This window comes from Triticum aestivum, chromosome 1A (assembly GCF_018294505.1).
Source record: "Triticum aestivum cultivar Chinese Spring chromosome 1A, IWGSC CS RefSeq v2.1, whole genome shotgun sequence".
NCBI lineage: Eukaryota > Viridiplantae > Streptophyta > Magnoliopsida > Poales > Poaceae > Triticum > Triticum aestivum.
In genome coordinates, this window is record NC_057794.1 from 551,792,809 (window position 1) to 551,803,011 (window position 10,203).

Sequence of the window (10,203 nt, forward strand, 5' to 3'; positions counted from 1 at the left end):
GAAGAAATAAATTCTTTAGTATTAGATTCAAAATCAGAGGGTACCTTATTATAATTTCCATAAGAATTGTTGTAGGAATTACCATAATTATTAGAGGGATTACTAGGATAAGGCCTAGGATTGAAATTTCCTCTATACACGTTGTTACCAAAATTGTTCCTACCAACAAAATTCACATCCATAGATTCATTATTATTCTCAATCAAAGTAGACAAGGGCACATCATTAGGATCAGAAGAAACACTCTTATTAGCAAATAATTTCATAAGTTCATCCATCTTTCCACTCAAAACATTAATTTCTTCTATCGCATGCACCTTTTTAGTAGATCTTTCAGTATGCCTTTGAGAATAATTAACCATAATATTATCTAGGAGTTTAGTAGCTTCTCCTAAAGTGATTCCCATAAAAGTGCCTCCCGCGGCCGAATCTAAAAGATTTCTAGAAGCAAAATTCAATCCGGCATAAAATTTTTGTATAATCATCCACAAATTTAAACCATGAGTAGGGCAATTACGTATCATTAATTTCATTCTCTCCCAAGCTTGTGCAACATGTTCATGATCAAGTGGTTTAAAATTCATAATATCGTTTCTAAGAGAGATGATCTTAGCGGGAGGAAAATACTTAGAGATAAAAGCATCTTTGCACTTGTTCCATGAATCAATACTATTATTAGGCAAAGACGAAAACCAAGCTTTAGCACGATCTCTAAGCGAAAAAGGAAATAGCTTCAATTTAACAATATCATTATCGACATCTTTCTTATTTTGCATGTCACACAAATCAACGAAGCTATTTAGATGGGTAGCGGCATCTTCACTAGGAAGGCCGGAGAATGGATCTTTCATGACAAGATTCAGCAAAGCAGTATTAATTTCACAAGATTTAGCATCGGTAAGAGGAGCAATCGGAGTGCTAAGGAAATCATTATTATTGGTATTGGTGAAGTCACACAATTTAGTATTATCTTGAGCCATCGCGACAAACAAGCAAACTAACACACGAGCAAACAAAAAGCAAATGGGCAAAAGAGGCAAATAGAGAGGAAGGAAGGATAGAGAGAGAGGGTGAATAAAACGGCAAGGGTGAAGTGGGTGAGAGGAAAACAAGAGGCAAATGGCAAATAATGTAATTCGGGAGATAGGGATTGTGATGGGTACTTGGTATGTTGACTTTTGCACAGACTACCCGGAAACGGCGCCAGAAATTCTTCTTGCTACCTCTTGAGCACTGCGTTGGATTTCCCCAAAGAGGAGAGGATGATGCAGCAAAGTAGCGTAAGTATTTCCCTCAGTTTTTGAGAACCAAGGTATCGATCCAGTAGGAGGCTACGCTCGAGTCCCTTGTACCTACACAAAAACAATAGCTCAACGCAACCAACGCGCTTAGGGGTTGTCAATCCCTTCACGGTCACTTACGAAAGTGAGATCTGATAGAGATGATAAATAATATTTTTGGTATTTTTGGTATAGAGATGCAAAGTAAATAAAGTAAAAGCAAAGCAATAATAAAGTAATGGAGATTGATATGATGAGAAAGAGACCCGGGGGCCATAGGTTTCACTAGTGGCTTCTCTCAAGAGCATAAGTATTCTACGGTGGGTGAACAAATTACTGTTGAGCAATTGACAGAATTGAGCATAGTTATGAGAATATCTAGGTATGATCATGTATAGAGGCATCACGTCCGAGACAAGTAGACCGAAACGATTCTGCATCTACTACTATTACTCCACTCATCGACCGCTATCGAGCATGCATCAAGAGTATTAAGTTAAAAACTGTTGGAAATATGCCCTAGAGGCAATAATAAATTGGTTATTATTATATTTCCTTGTTCATGATAATCGTTTATTATCCATGCTAGAATTGTATTGATAGGAAACTCAGATACATGTGTGGATACATAGACAACAACATGTCCCTAGTAAGCCTCTAGTTGACTAGCTCGTTGATCAATAGATGGTTACGGTTTCCTGACCATGGACATTGGATGTCGTTGATAACGGCATCACATCATTAGGAGAATGATGTGATGGACAAGACCCAATCCTAAGCCTAGCACAAAGATCGTGTAGTTCATATGCTAAAGCTTTTCTAATGTCAAGTGTCATTTCCTTAGACCATGAGATTGTGCAACTCCGGATACCGTAGGAGTGCTTTGGGTGTGCCAAACGTCACAACGTAACTGGGTGGCTATAAAGGTACACTACAGGTATCTCCGAAAGTGTCTGTTGGGTTGGCAGGAATCGAGACTGGAATTTTTCACTCCGTGTAATGGAGAGGTATCTCTGGGCCCACTCGGTAGGACATCATCATAATGTGCACAATGTGACCAAGGAGTTGATCACGGGATGATGTGTTACGGAACGAGTAAAGAGACTTGACGGTAATGAGATTGAACAAGGTATCGGGATACCGACGATCGAATCTCGGGCAAGTATCGTACCGCTAGACAAAGGGAATTGTATACGGGATTGATTGAATCCTTGACATCGTGGTTCATCGGATGAGATCATCGTGGAACATGTGGGAGATAACATGGTAACCAGATCCCGCTGTTGGTTATTGGCCGGAGAGTTGTCTCGGTCATGTCTGCATGGTTCCCGAACCCGTAGGGTCTACACACTTAAGGTTCGATGACGCTAGGGTTATAGGGAATAGATGTACGTGGTTACCAAATGTTGTTCGGAGTCCCGGATGAGATCCCGGACGTCACGAGGAGTTCTGGAATGGTCCGAAGGTAAAGATTTATATATGGGAAGTCCTGTTTTGGTCACCGAAAAAGTTTCGGGTGCTATCGGTAACGTACCGGGACCACCGGGAGGGTCCCGGGGGTCCACCAAGTGGGGCCACCAGCCCCGGAGGGCTGCATGGGCCAAGTGTGGGAGGGGACCAGCCCCAGGTGGGCTGGTGCGCCCCCCACCAGGGCCCAAGGCGAAGAGAGAAGGGAAAAAGGGGAAACCCTAGGCTCAGATGGGCCTAAGGCCCACCTAGTGGTGCGCCCCCCTCTCTCCCCCCTTGGCCGCCCCCTAGATGGGATCTAGGGCTGGCCGCCACCCCTAGGGGTGGAAACCTAGGTGGGGGCACAGCCCCTCCCCTCCCCCTATATATACTTGAGGTTTTGGGCTGCCATACACACGAGAACATCTCCTTCTTGGCGCAACCCTACCCCTCTCCCTCCTCGTCTCTTGCGGTGCTTGGCGAAGCCCTGCTGGAGTACCACGCTCCTCCACCACCACCATGCCATCGTGCTGCTGCTGGATGGAGTCTTCCCCAACCTCTCCTTCTCCCCTTGCTGGATCAAGGCGTAGGAGACGTCATCGGGCACTAGGATCATCGGTGATTTGGATCACGACGAGTACGACTCCATCAACCCCGTTCACTTGAACGCTTCCGCTTAGCGATCTACAAGGGTATGTAGATGCACTCTCCTTCCCCTCGTTGCTAGATTACTCCATAGATTGATCTTGGTGATGCGTAGAAAATTTTGAATTTCTGCTACGTTCCCCAACAGTGGCATCATGAGCTAGGTCTATGCGTAGTTTCTATGCACGAGTAGAACACAAGTTGTTGTGTGCGTCGATTTTGTCAATTTTCTTGCCGTTACTAGTCTTATCTTGATTCGGCGGCTTCGTGGGATGAAGCGGCCCGGACCGACCTTACACGTACTCTTACATGAGACTGGTTCCACCGACTGACATACACTAGTTGTATAAGGTGGCTAGCGGGTGTCTGTCTCTCCCACTTTAGTCGGATCGGATTCGATGAAAAGGGTCCTTATGAAGGGTAAATAGAAATTGGCATATCAGGTTGTGGTTTTCGCGCAGGTAAGAAACGTTCTTGCTAGAAACCTATAGCAGCCACGTAAAAACTTGCAACAACAATTAGAGGACGTCTAACTTGTTTTTGCAGCTTATGCCTTGTGATGTGATATGGCCAAAAGGATGTGATGAATGATATATGTGATGTATGAGATTGATCATGTTCTTGTAATAGGAATCACGACTTGCATGTCGATGAGTATGACAACCGGCAGGAGCCATAGGAGTTGTCTTAATTTATTTATGACCTGCGTGTCAACATAAACGTCATGTAATTACTTTACTTTATTGCTAAAGCGTTAGCCATAGTAGTAGAAGTAATAGATGACGAGACAACTTCAAGAAGACACGATGATGGAGATCATGATGATGGAGATCATGGTGTCATGCCGGTGACAACGATGATCATGGAGCCCCGAAGATGGAGATCGAGAGGAGCAAAATGATATTGGCCATATCATGTCACTATTTGATTGCATGTGATGTTTTATCATGTTTTACATCTTATTTGCTTAGAACGACGGTAGCTTAAATAAGATGATCCCTCACTAAAATTTCAAGAAAAGTGTTCCCCCTAACTGTGCACCATTGCGAAGGTTCATCGTTTCGAAGCACCACGTGATGATTGGGTGTGATAGATTCTAACGTTCGAATACAACGGGTGTAAGCCAGATTTACACAGCAAAAACACTTAGGTTGACTTGACGAGCCTAGCATGTACAGACATGGCCTCGGAACACGAAAGACCGAAAGGTCGAGCATGAGTCGTATAGAAGATACGATCAACATGAAGATGTTCACCGATGTTGACTAGTCTGTCTCACGTGATGATCGGACACGGCCTAGTTGACTCGGATCATGTTTCACTTAGATGACTAGAGGGATGTCTATCTGAGTGGGAGTTCATTAAATGAACTCAATTATCATGAACATAGTCTAAATTGTCTTTGCAAATATGTTGCAGATAAATAGCTCACGTTGTAGCTCCCTGTTTCAATACGTTCCTAGAGAAAGACCAAGTTGAAAGATATTGTAAGCAATGATGCGGACTAGGTCCGTAGTCCGAGGAGTGTCCTCACTGCTACACAGAAGGCTTACGTCTTTGATGCACCGCTCGATGTGCAAACCCCTACAACGTCATTTGTGGATGTTGTGAACACCTGACGGACACGTCCTGATGACTACTTGATAGTTTAGTGCACCATACTTTACGGCTTAGAATCGGGATTCGAATGACGTTTTGAACGCCATAAGACATATGAGATGTTCAAAGAGATGAAATTGGGATTTCAGGCTCATGCCCGTGTTGAGAGGTATGAGACCTCTGATAAGTTCTTTTGCCAACAAGATGGAGGAGAATAGCTCAGCTAGTGAGCATGTGCTCAGAATGTCTGGGTGCAACAATCACTTAAATCAAGTGGGAGTTAAACTTCCGGATAAGATAGTGATTGATAGAGTCCTCTAGACACTATCACTAAGCTACTAGATCTTCGTGATGAACTATGACATGCAAGGGATGGAGTTGATCCCGGAGCTGTTCGCGGTGCTTAAGACCGCAAAAGGTAGAAATGAAGAAGGAGCATCAAGTGTTGATGGTTTAACAAGACCACTGGTTTCAAGAAGGGCAAGGGCTAGAAGGGAAACTTCATGGATGGCAAACCAGTTGCCGCTCTAGTGAAGGAACCCAAGGTTGAACCCAAACCCGAGACTAAGTGCTTCTATTGTAAGGGGAACGATCACTGGTAGCGGAATTACCCTAAATGCATGGTAGATAAGAAGGCTGGCAACTTCAACAAAGTATATACATGTTAGTAATGTGTACCTCGCTAGTACTCCTGGTAGCACCTGGGTATTGGATACCGGTTCAGTTGCTATTACTAGTGACTTGAGGCAAAAGCTACGGACTAAATGGAGACTAGCTAAGGGCGAGGTGACGATGTGTGTTGGAAGTACTTCCAAAGTTGATGAGATCACCATCGCACGCTCCATCTGCCTTCGGGATTAGTATTGAACCTAGATAAATGTTATCAGGTGTCTACGTTGAGCATGAGTATGATTAGATCATGTTCATTGCAATACGGTCACTCATTTAAGTTAGAGAATAATGGTTATTCTGTTTACATGAATGATACCTTTCATGGTCATGCACCCTATGTGAATGGTTCATTGAATCTCGGTCGTGGTAATACACATGTTCACGCTAAAAGATGTAGAGTTAATAATGATAGTACCACTTTCTCGTGGCACTGCCGCTTAAGTCATATTGGCGTAAGATGCATGAAGAAACTCCATGTCGATGGATGTTTGGAGTCACTTGATTTTGAATCGCTTGACACATGCGAGCCATGCCTCATGGGCAGGATGACTAAGACCCCGTTTTCAGGTACAATGAAACGGGCAAGTGACTTGTTGGAGATCATGCATGCTGATGCGTGTCATCCAATGAGAATTGAAGCGTGCAGTGGATATCGCTATTTTCTCATCTTCACTGACTATATGAGTAGATATAGGTATATCTACTTAATGAAGCACAAGTTTGAAATGTTTGAAAAGTTCAAGCGATTTCAGAGTGAAGTTAAGAATCATCATAACAATAAGATCATGTTCCTACGATCTGATCAAAAGGGGATTTTCTGAGTTATGAGTTTGTCAATCACTTAAGACATTGTGGAATTGTTTCACAATTGAAGCCACCTGGAACACCACAAGGTAATGGTGTATCCGGACGTCGTAATCGAACACTATGAGATATGGTGCGATCTATGATGTCTCTTACCAATCTACCGTTTTCATTTTGAGGTTAAGCGTTAGAGACAGCTGCATTCACTTTAGATAGGACACCATCTAAGTCCGTTGACACGACGTCGTATGAACATTGGTTTGGCAAGAAACTAAAGTTGTCGTTTCTTAATGTTTGGGGCTGTGATGCTTAAGGCTTCAGCTGGAGAAGCTCGAACCCAAAGCGGACAAACACATCTTCATAGGATACCCAAGGGTGACAGTTGGGTATACCTTCTATCTCAGATCCAAGGGCAAATTGTTTGTCGCTAAGAACATGTCCTTTCTCGAGAAGGAGTTTCTCTCGAAAGAATTGAGTGGGAGGAAGATAGAACTTGATGAGGTTGTCGAACCTTTACTTCAATCGGAGAGTGACGCAACACAGAAAGATGTTTTCTATGGCACCTACGTCTGTTGAATAGGAAGTTAATGATAGTGATCATGAAGCTTCGGATCAAGTTGCTATCGAACCTCGTAGGTTGACAAGGATATGTAATACTCCTAAGTGGTACGGTAATCCTGTCTTAGATATCATGCTGTTAGACAACAATGAACCTACGAGCTATGGAGAAGCGATGGTGGGCCTGTATTCCAACAAATGGTTAGAAGCCATGAAATCCGAAATAGGATCCATATATCAGAACAAAGTATGGACTTTGGTGGACTTGCCCGATGATCGGCAAGCCATTGAGATAAATGGATCTTTAAGAAGAAGAAGGACGTGGGCGGTAATGTTGCCGTCTATGAAGCTCGACTTGTGGGAGAGAGTCTTTTCACAAGTTCAAGGAGTTGACTACGATGAGAATTTCTCACCCGTAGCGATGCTTAAGTCCGTCGAAATCATGTTAGCATTAGCTGTATTTTTCGATTATGAAATCTTACAGATGGATGTCAAAACAAGTTTTCTTACCAGTTTTCGTAAGAAAAGTTGTATGTGATACAATAAAAGGTTTTGACGATCCTAAGAATGCTAAAAGGTATGCTGGCTCCAGCACTCCTTCTATGGACTAGAGCAAGCATCTCGGAATCGGAATATATGTTTTGATGGAGTGATCAAAGCTTTTAGGTTTATACAATGTTTGCTAGAAACTTGTATTTACAAGAAAGTGAGTGGGATCACTACAATATTTCTGATAAGTATATGTGGATGACATATTGTTGCTCTGAAATAATGTAGAATTTCTGGAAAGCATAAACGGTTGTTTGAAGAGTGATTTTCAAAGGAAGACCTGGATAAAGCTGCTTACATATTGGGCATCAAGATCTATAGAGATAGATCAAGACGCCTGATGATACTTTCAAAGAACGCACACCTTGACATGTTTTCGAAGGAGTTCAAAATAGATCAGTCAAGGAAGGGGTTCTTACCTGAGTTGTAAGGTGTGAAGTTGAGTAAGACTCAAAGATTGACCATGGCAGAAGAAAGAGGAAGGACGAAGGTCGTCCCCTATGATCTTGTCATAGGCTCTATACGGTATGCCATGCTGAGTACCACACCTGATGTGTGCCTTGCCACATGTCTGGCAAGAGGGTACAAAGGTGATCTAGGAGTAGATCACCAGATAGCGGTCAAAATTATCCTTAGAGGAATAAGGAAATGTTTCTCGGTTATGAGGTGATAAAGAGTTCGACGTAAAGAGTTACGTCGATGCAATCTTAACACCTATCTGGATAGCTCTGAGTAGAGATACCGAATACGTATAATGGAGCAACAATTTGGAATAGCTCCAAGTGGAATGTGGTAGCAGCATCTACGATATAAAGTTTTGTGAAATACATAGGGATCTGAATATGGCAAGACCCGTTGACTACAACCTCTCTCACAAGCATAACATGATCAAACCTAGAACTCTTTGAGTGTTTATCACATAGTGATGTGAACTAGATCATTGAGTCTAGTAGACTCTTGGATGTTGGTCACATGTCAATGTGACCTGTGAGTGTTAATCACATGGCGATGTGAACTAGATTATTGACTCTAGTACAAGTGGGAGACTGTTGTAAATATGCACTAGAGGCAATAATAAATTGGTTATTATTATATTTCCTTGTTCATGATAATCGTTTATTATCCATGCTAGAATTGTATTGATAGGAAACTCAGATACATGTGTGGATACATAGACAACAACATGTCCCTAGTAAGCCTCTAGTTGACTAGCTCGTTGATCAATAGATGGTTACGGTTTCCTGACCATGGACATTGGATGTCGTTGATAACAGGATCACATCATTAGGAGAATGATGTGATGGACAAGACCCAATCCTAAGCCTAGCACAAAGATCGTGTAGTTCGTATGCTAAAGCTTTTCTAATGTCAAGTGTCATTTCCTTAGACCATGAGATTGTGCAACTCCGGATACCGTAGGAGTGCTTTGGGTGTGCCAAACGTCACAACGTAACTGGGTGGCTATAAAGGTACACTACAGGTATCTCCGAAAGTGTCTGTTGGGTTGGCAGGAATCGAGACTGGGATTTTTCACTCCGTGTAACGGAGAGGTATCTCTGGGCCCACTCGGTAGGACATCATCATAATGTGCACAATGTGACCAAGGAGTTGATCACGGGATGATGTGTTACGGAACGAGTAAAGAGACTTGCCGGTAACGAGATTGAACAAGGTATCGGGATACCGACGATCGAATCTCGGGCAAGTATCGTACCGCTAGACAAAGGGAATTGTATACGGGATTGATTGAATCCTTGACATCATGGTTCATCCGATGAGATCATCGTGGAACATGTGGGAGATAACATGGTATCCAGATCCCGCTGTTGGTTATTGGCCGGAGAGTTGTCTCGGTCATGTCTGCATGGTTCCCGAACCCGTAGGGTCTACACACTTAAGGTTCGATGATGCTAGGGTTATAGGGAATAGATGTACGTGGTTACCAAATGTTGTTCGGAGTCCTGGATGAGATCCCGGACGTCACGAGGAGTTCTGGAATGGTCCGGAGGTAAAGATTTATATATGGGAAGTCCTGTTTTGGTCACCGGAAAAGTTTCGGGTGCTATCGGTAACGTACCGGGACCATCGGGAGGGTCCCGGGGGTCCACCAAGTGGGGCCACCAGCCCCGGAGGGCTGCATGGGCCAAGTGTGGGAGGGGACCAGCCCCAGGTGGGCTGGTGCGCCCCCCACCAGGGCCCAAGGCGAAGAGAGAAGGGAAAAAGGGGAAACCCTAGGCTCAGATGGGCCTAAGGCCCACCTAGTGGTGCGCCCCCCTCTCTCCCCCTTGGCCGCCCCCTAGATGGGATCTAGGGCTGGCCGCCACCCCTAGGGGTGGAAACCTAGGTGGGAGCGCAGCCCCTCCCCTCCCCCTATATATACTTGAGGTTTTGGGCTGTCATACACACGAGAACATCTCCTTCTTGGCGCAGCCCTACCCCTCTCCCTCCTCGTCTCTTGCGGTGCTTGGCGAAGCCCTGCTGGAGTACCACGCTCCTCCACCACCACCACGCCGTCGTGCTGCTGCTGGATGGAGTCTTCCCCAACCTCTCCTTCTCCCCTTGCTGGATCAAGGCGTAGGAGACATCACCGGGCTGTACGTGTGTTGAACGCGGAGGTGCCGTCCGTTCGGTACTAGGATCATCGGTGATT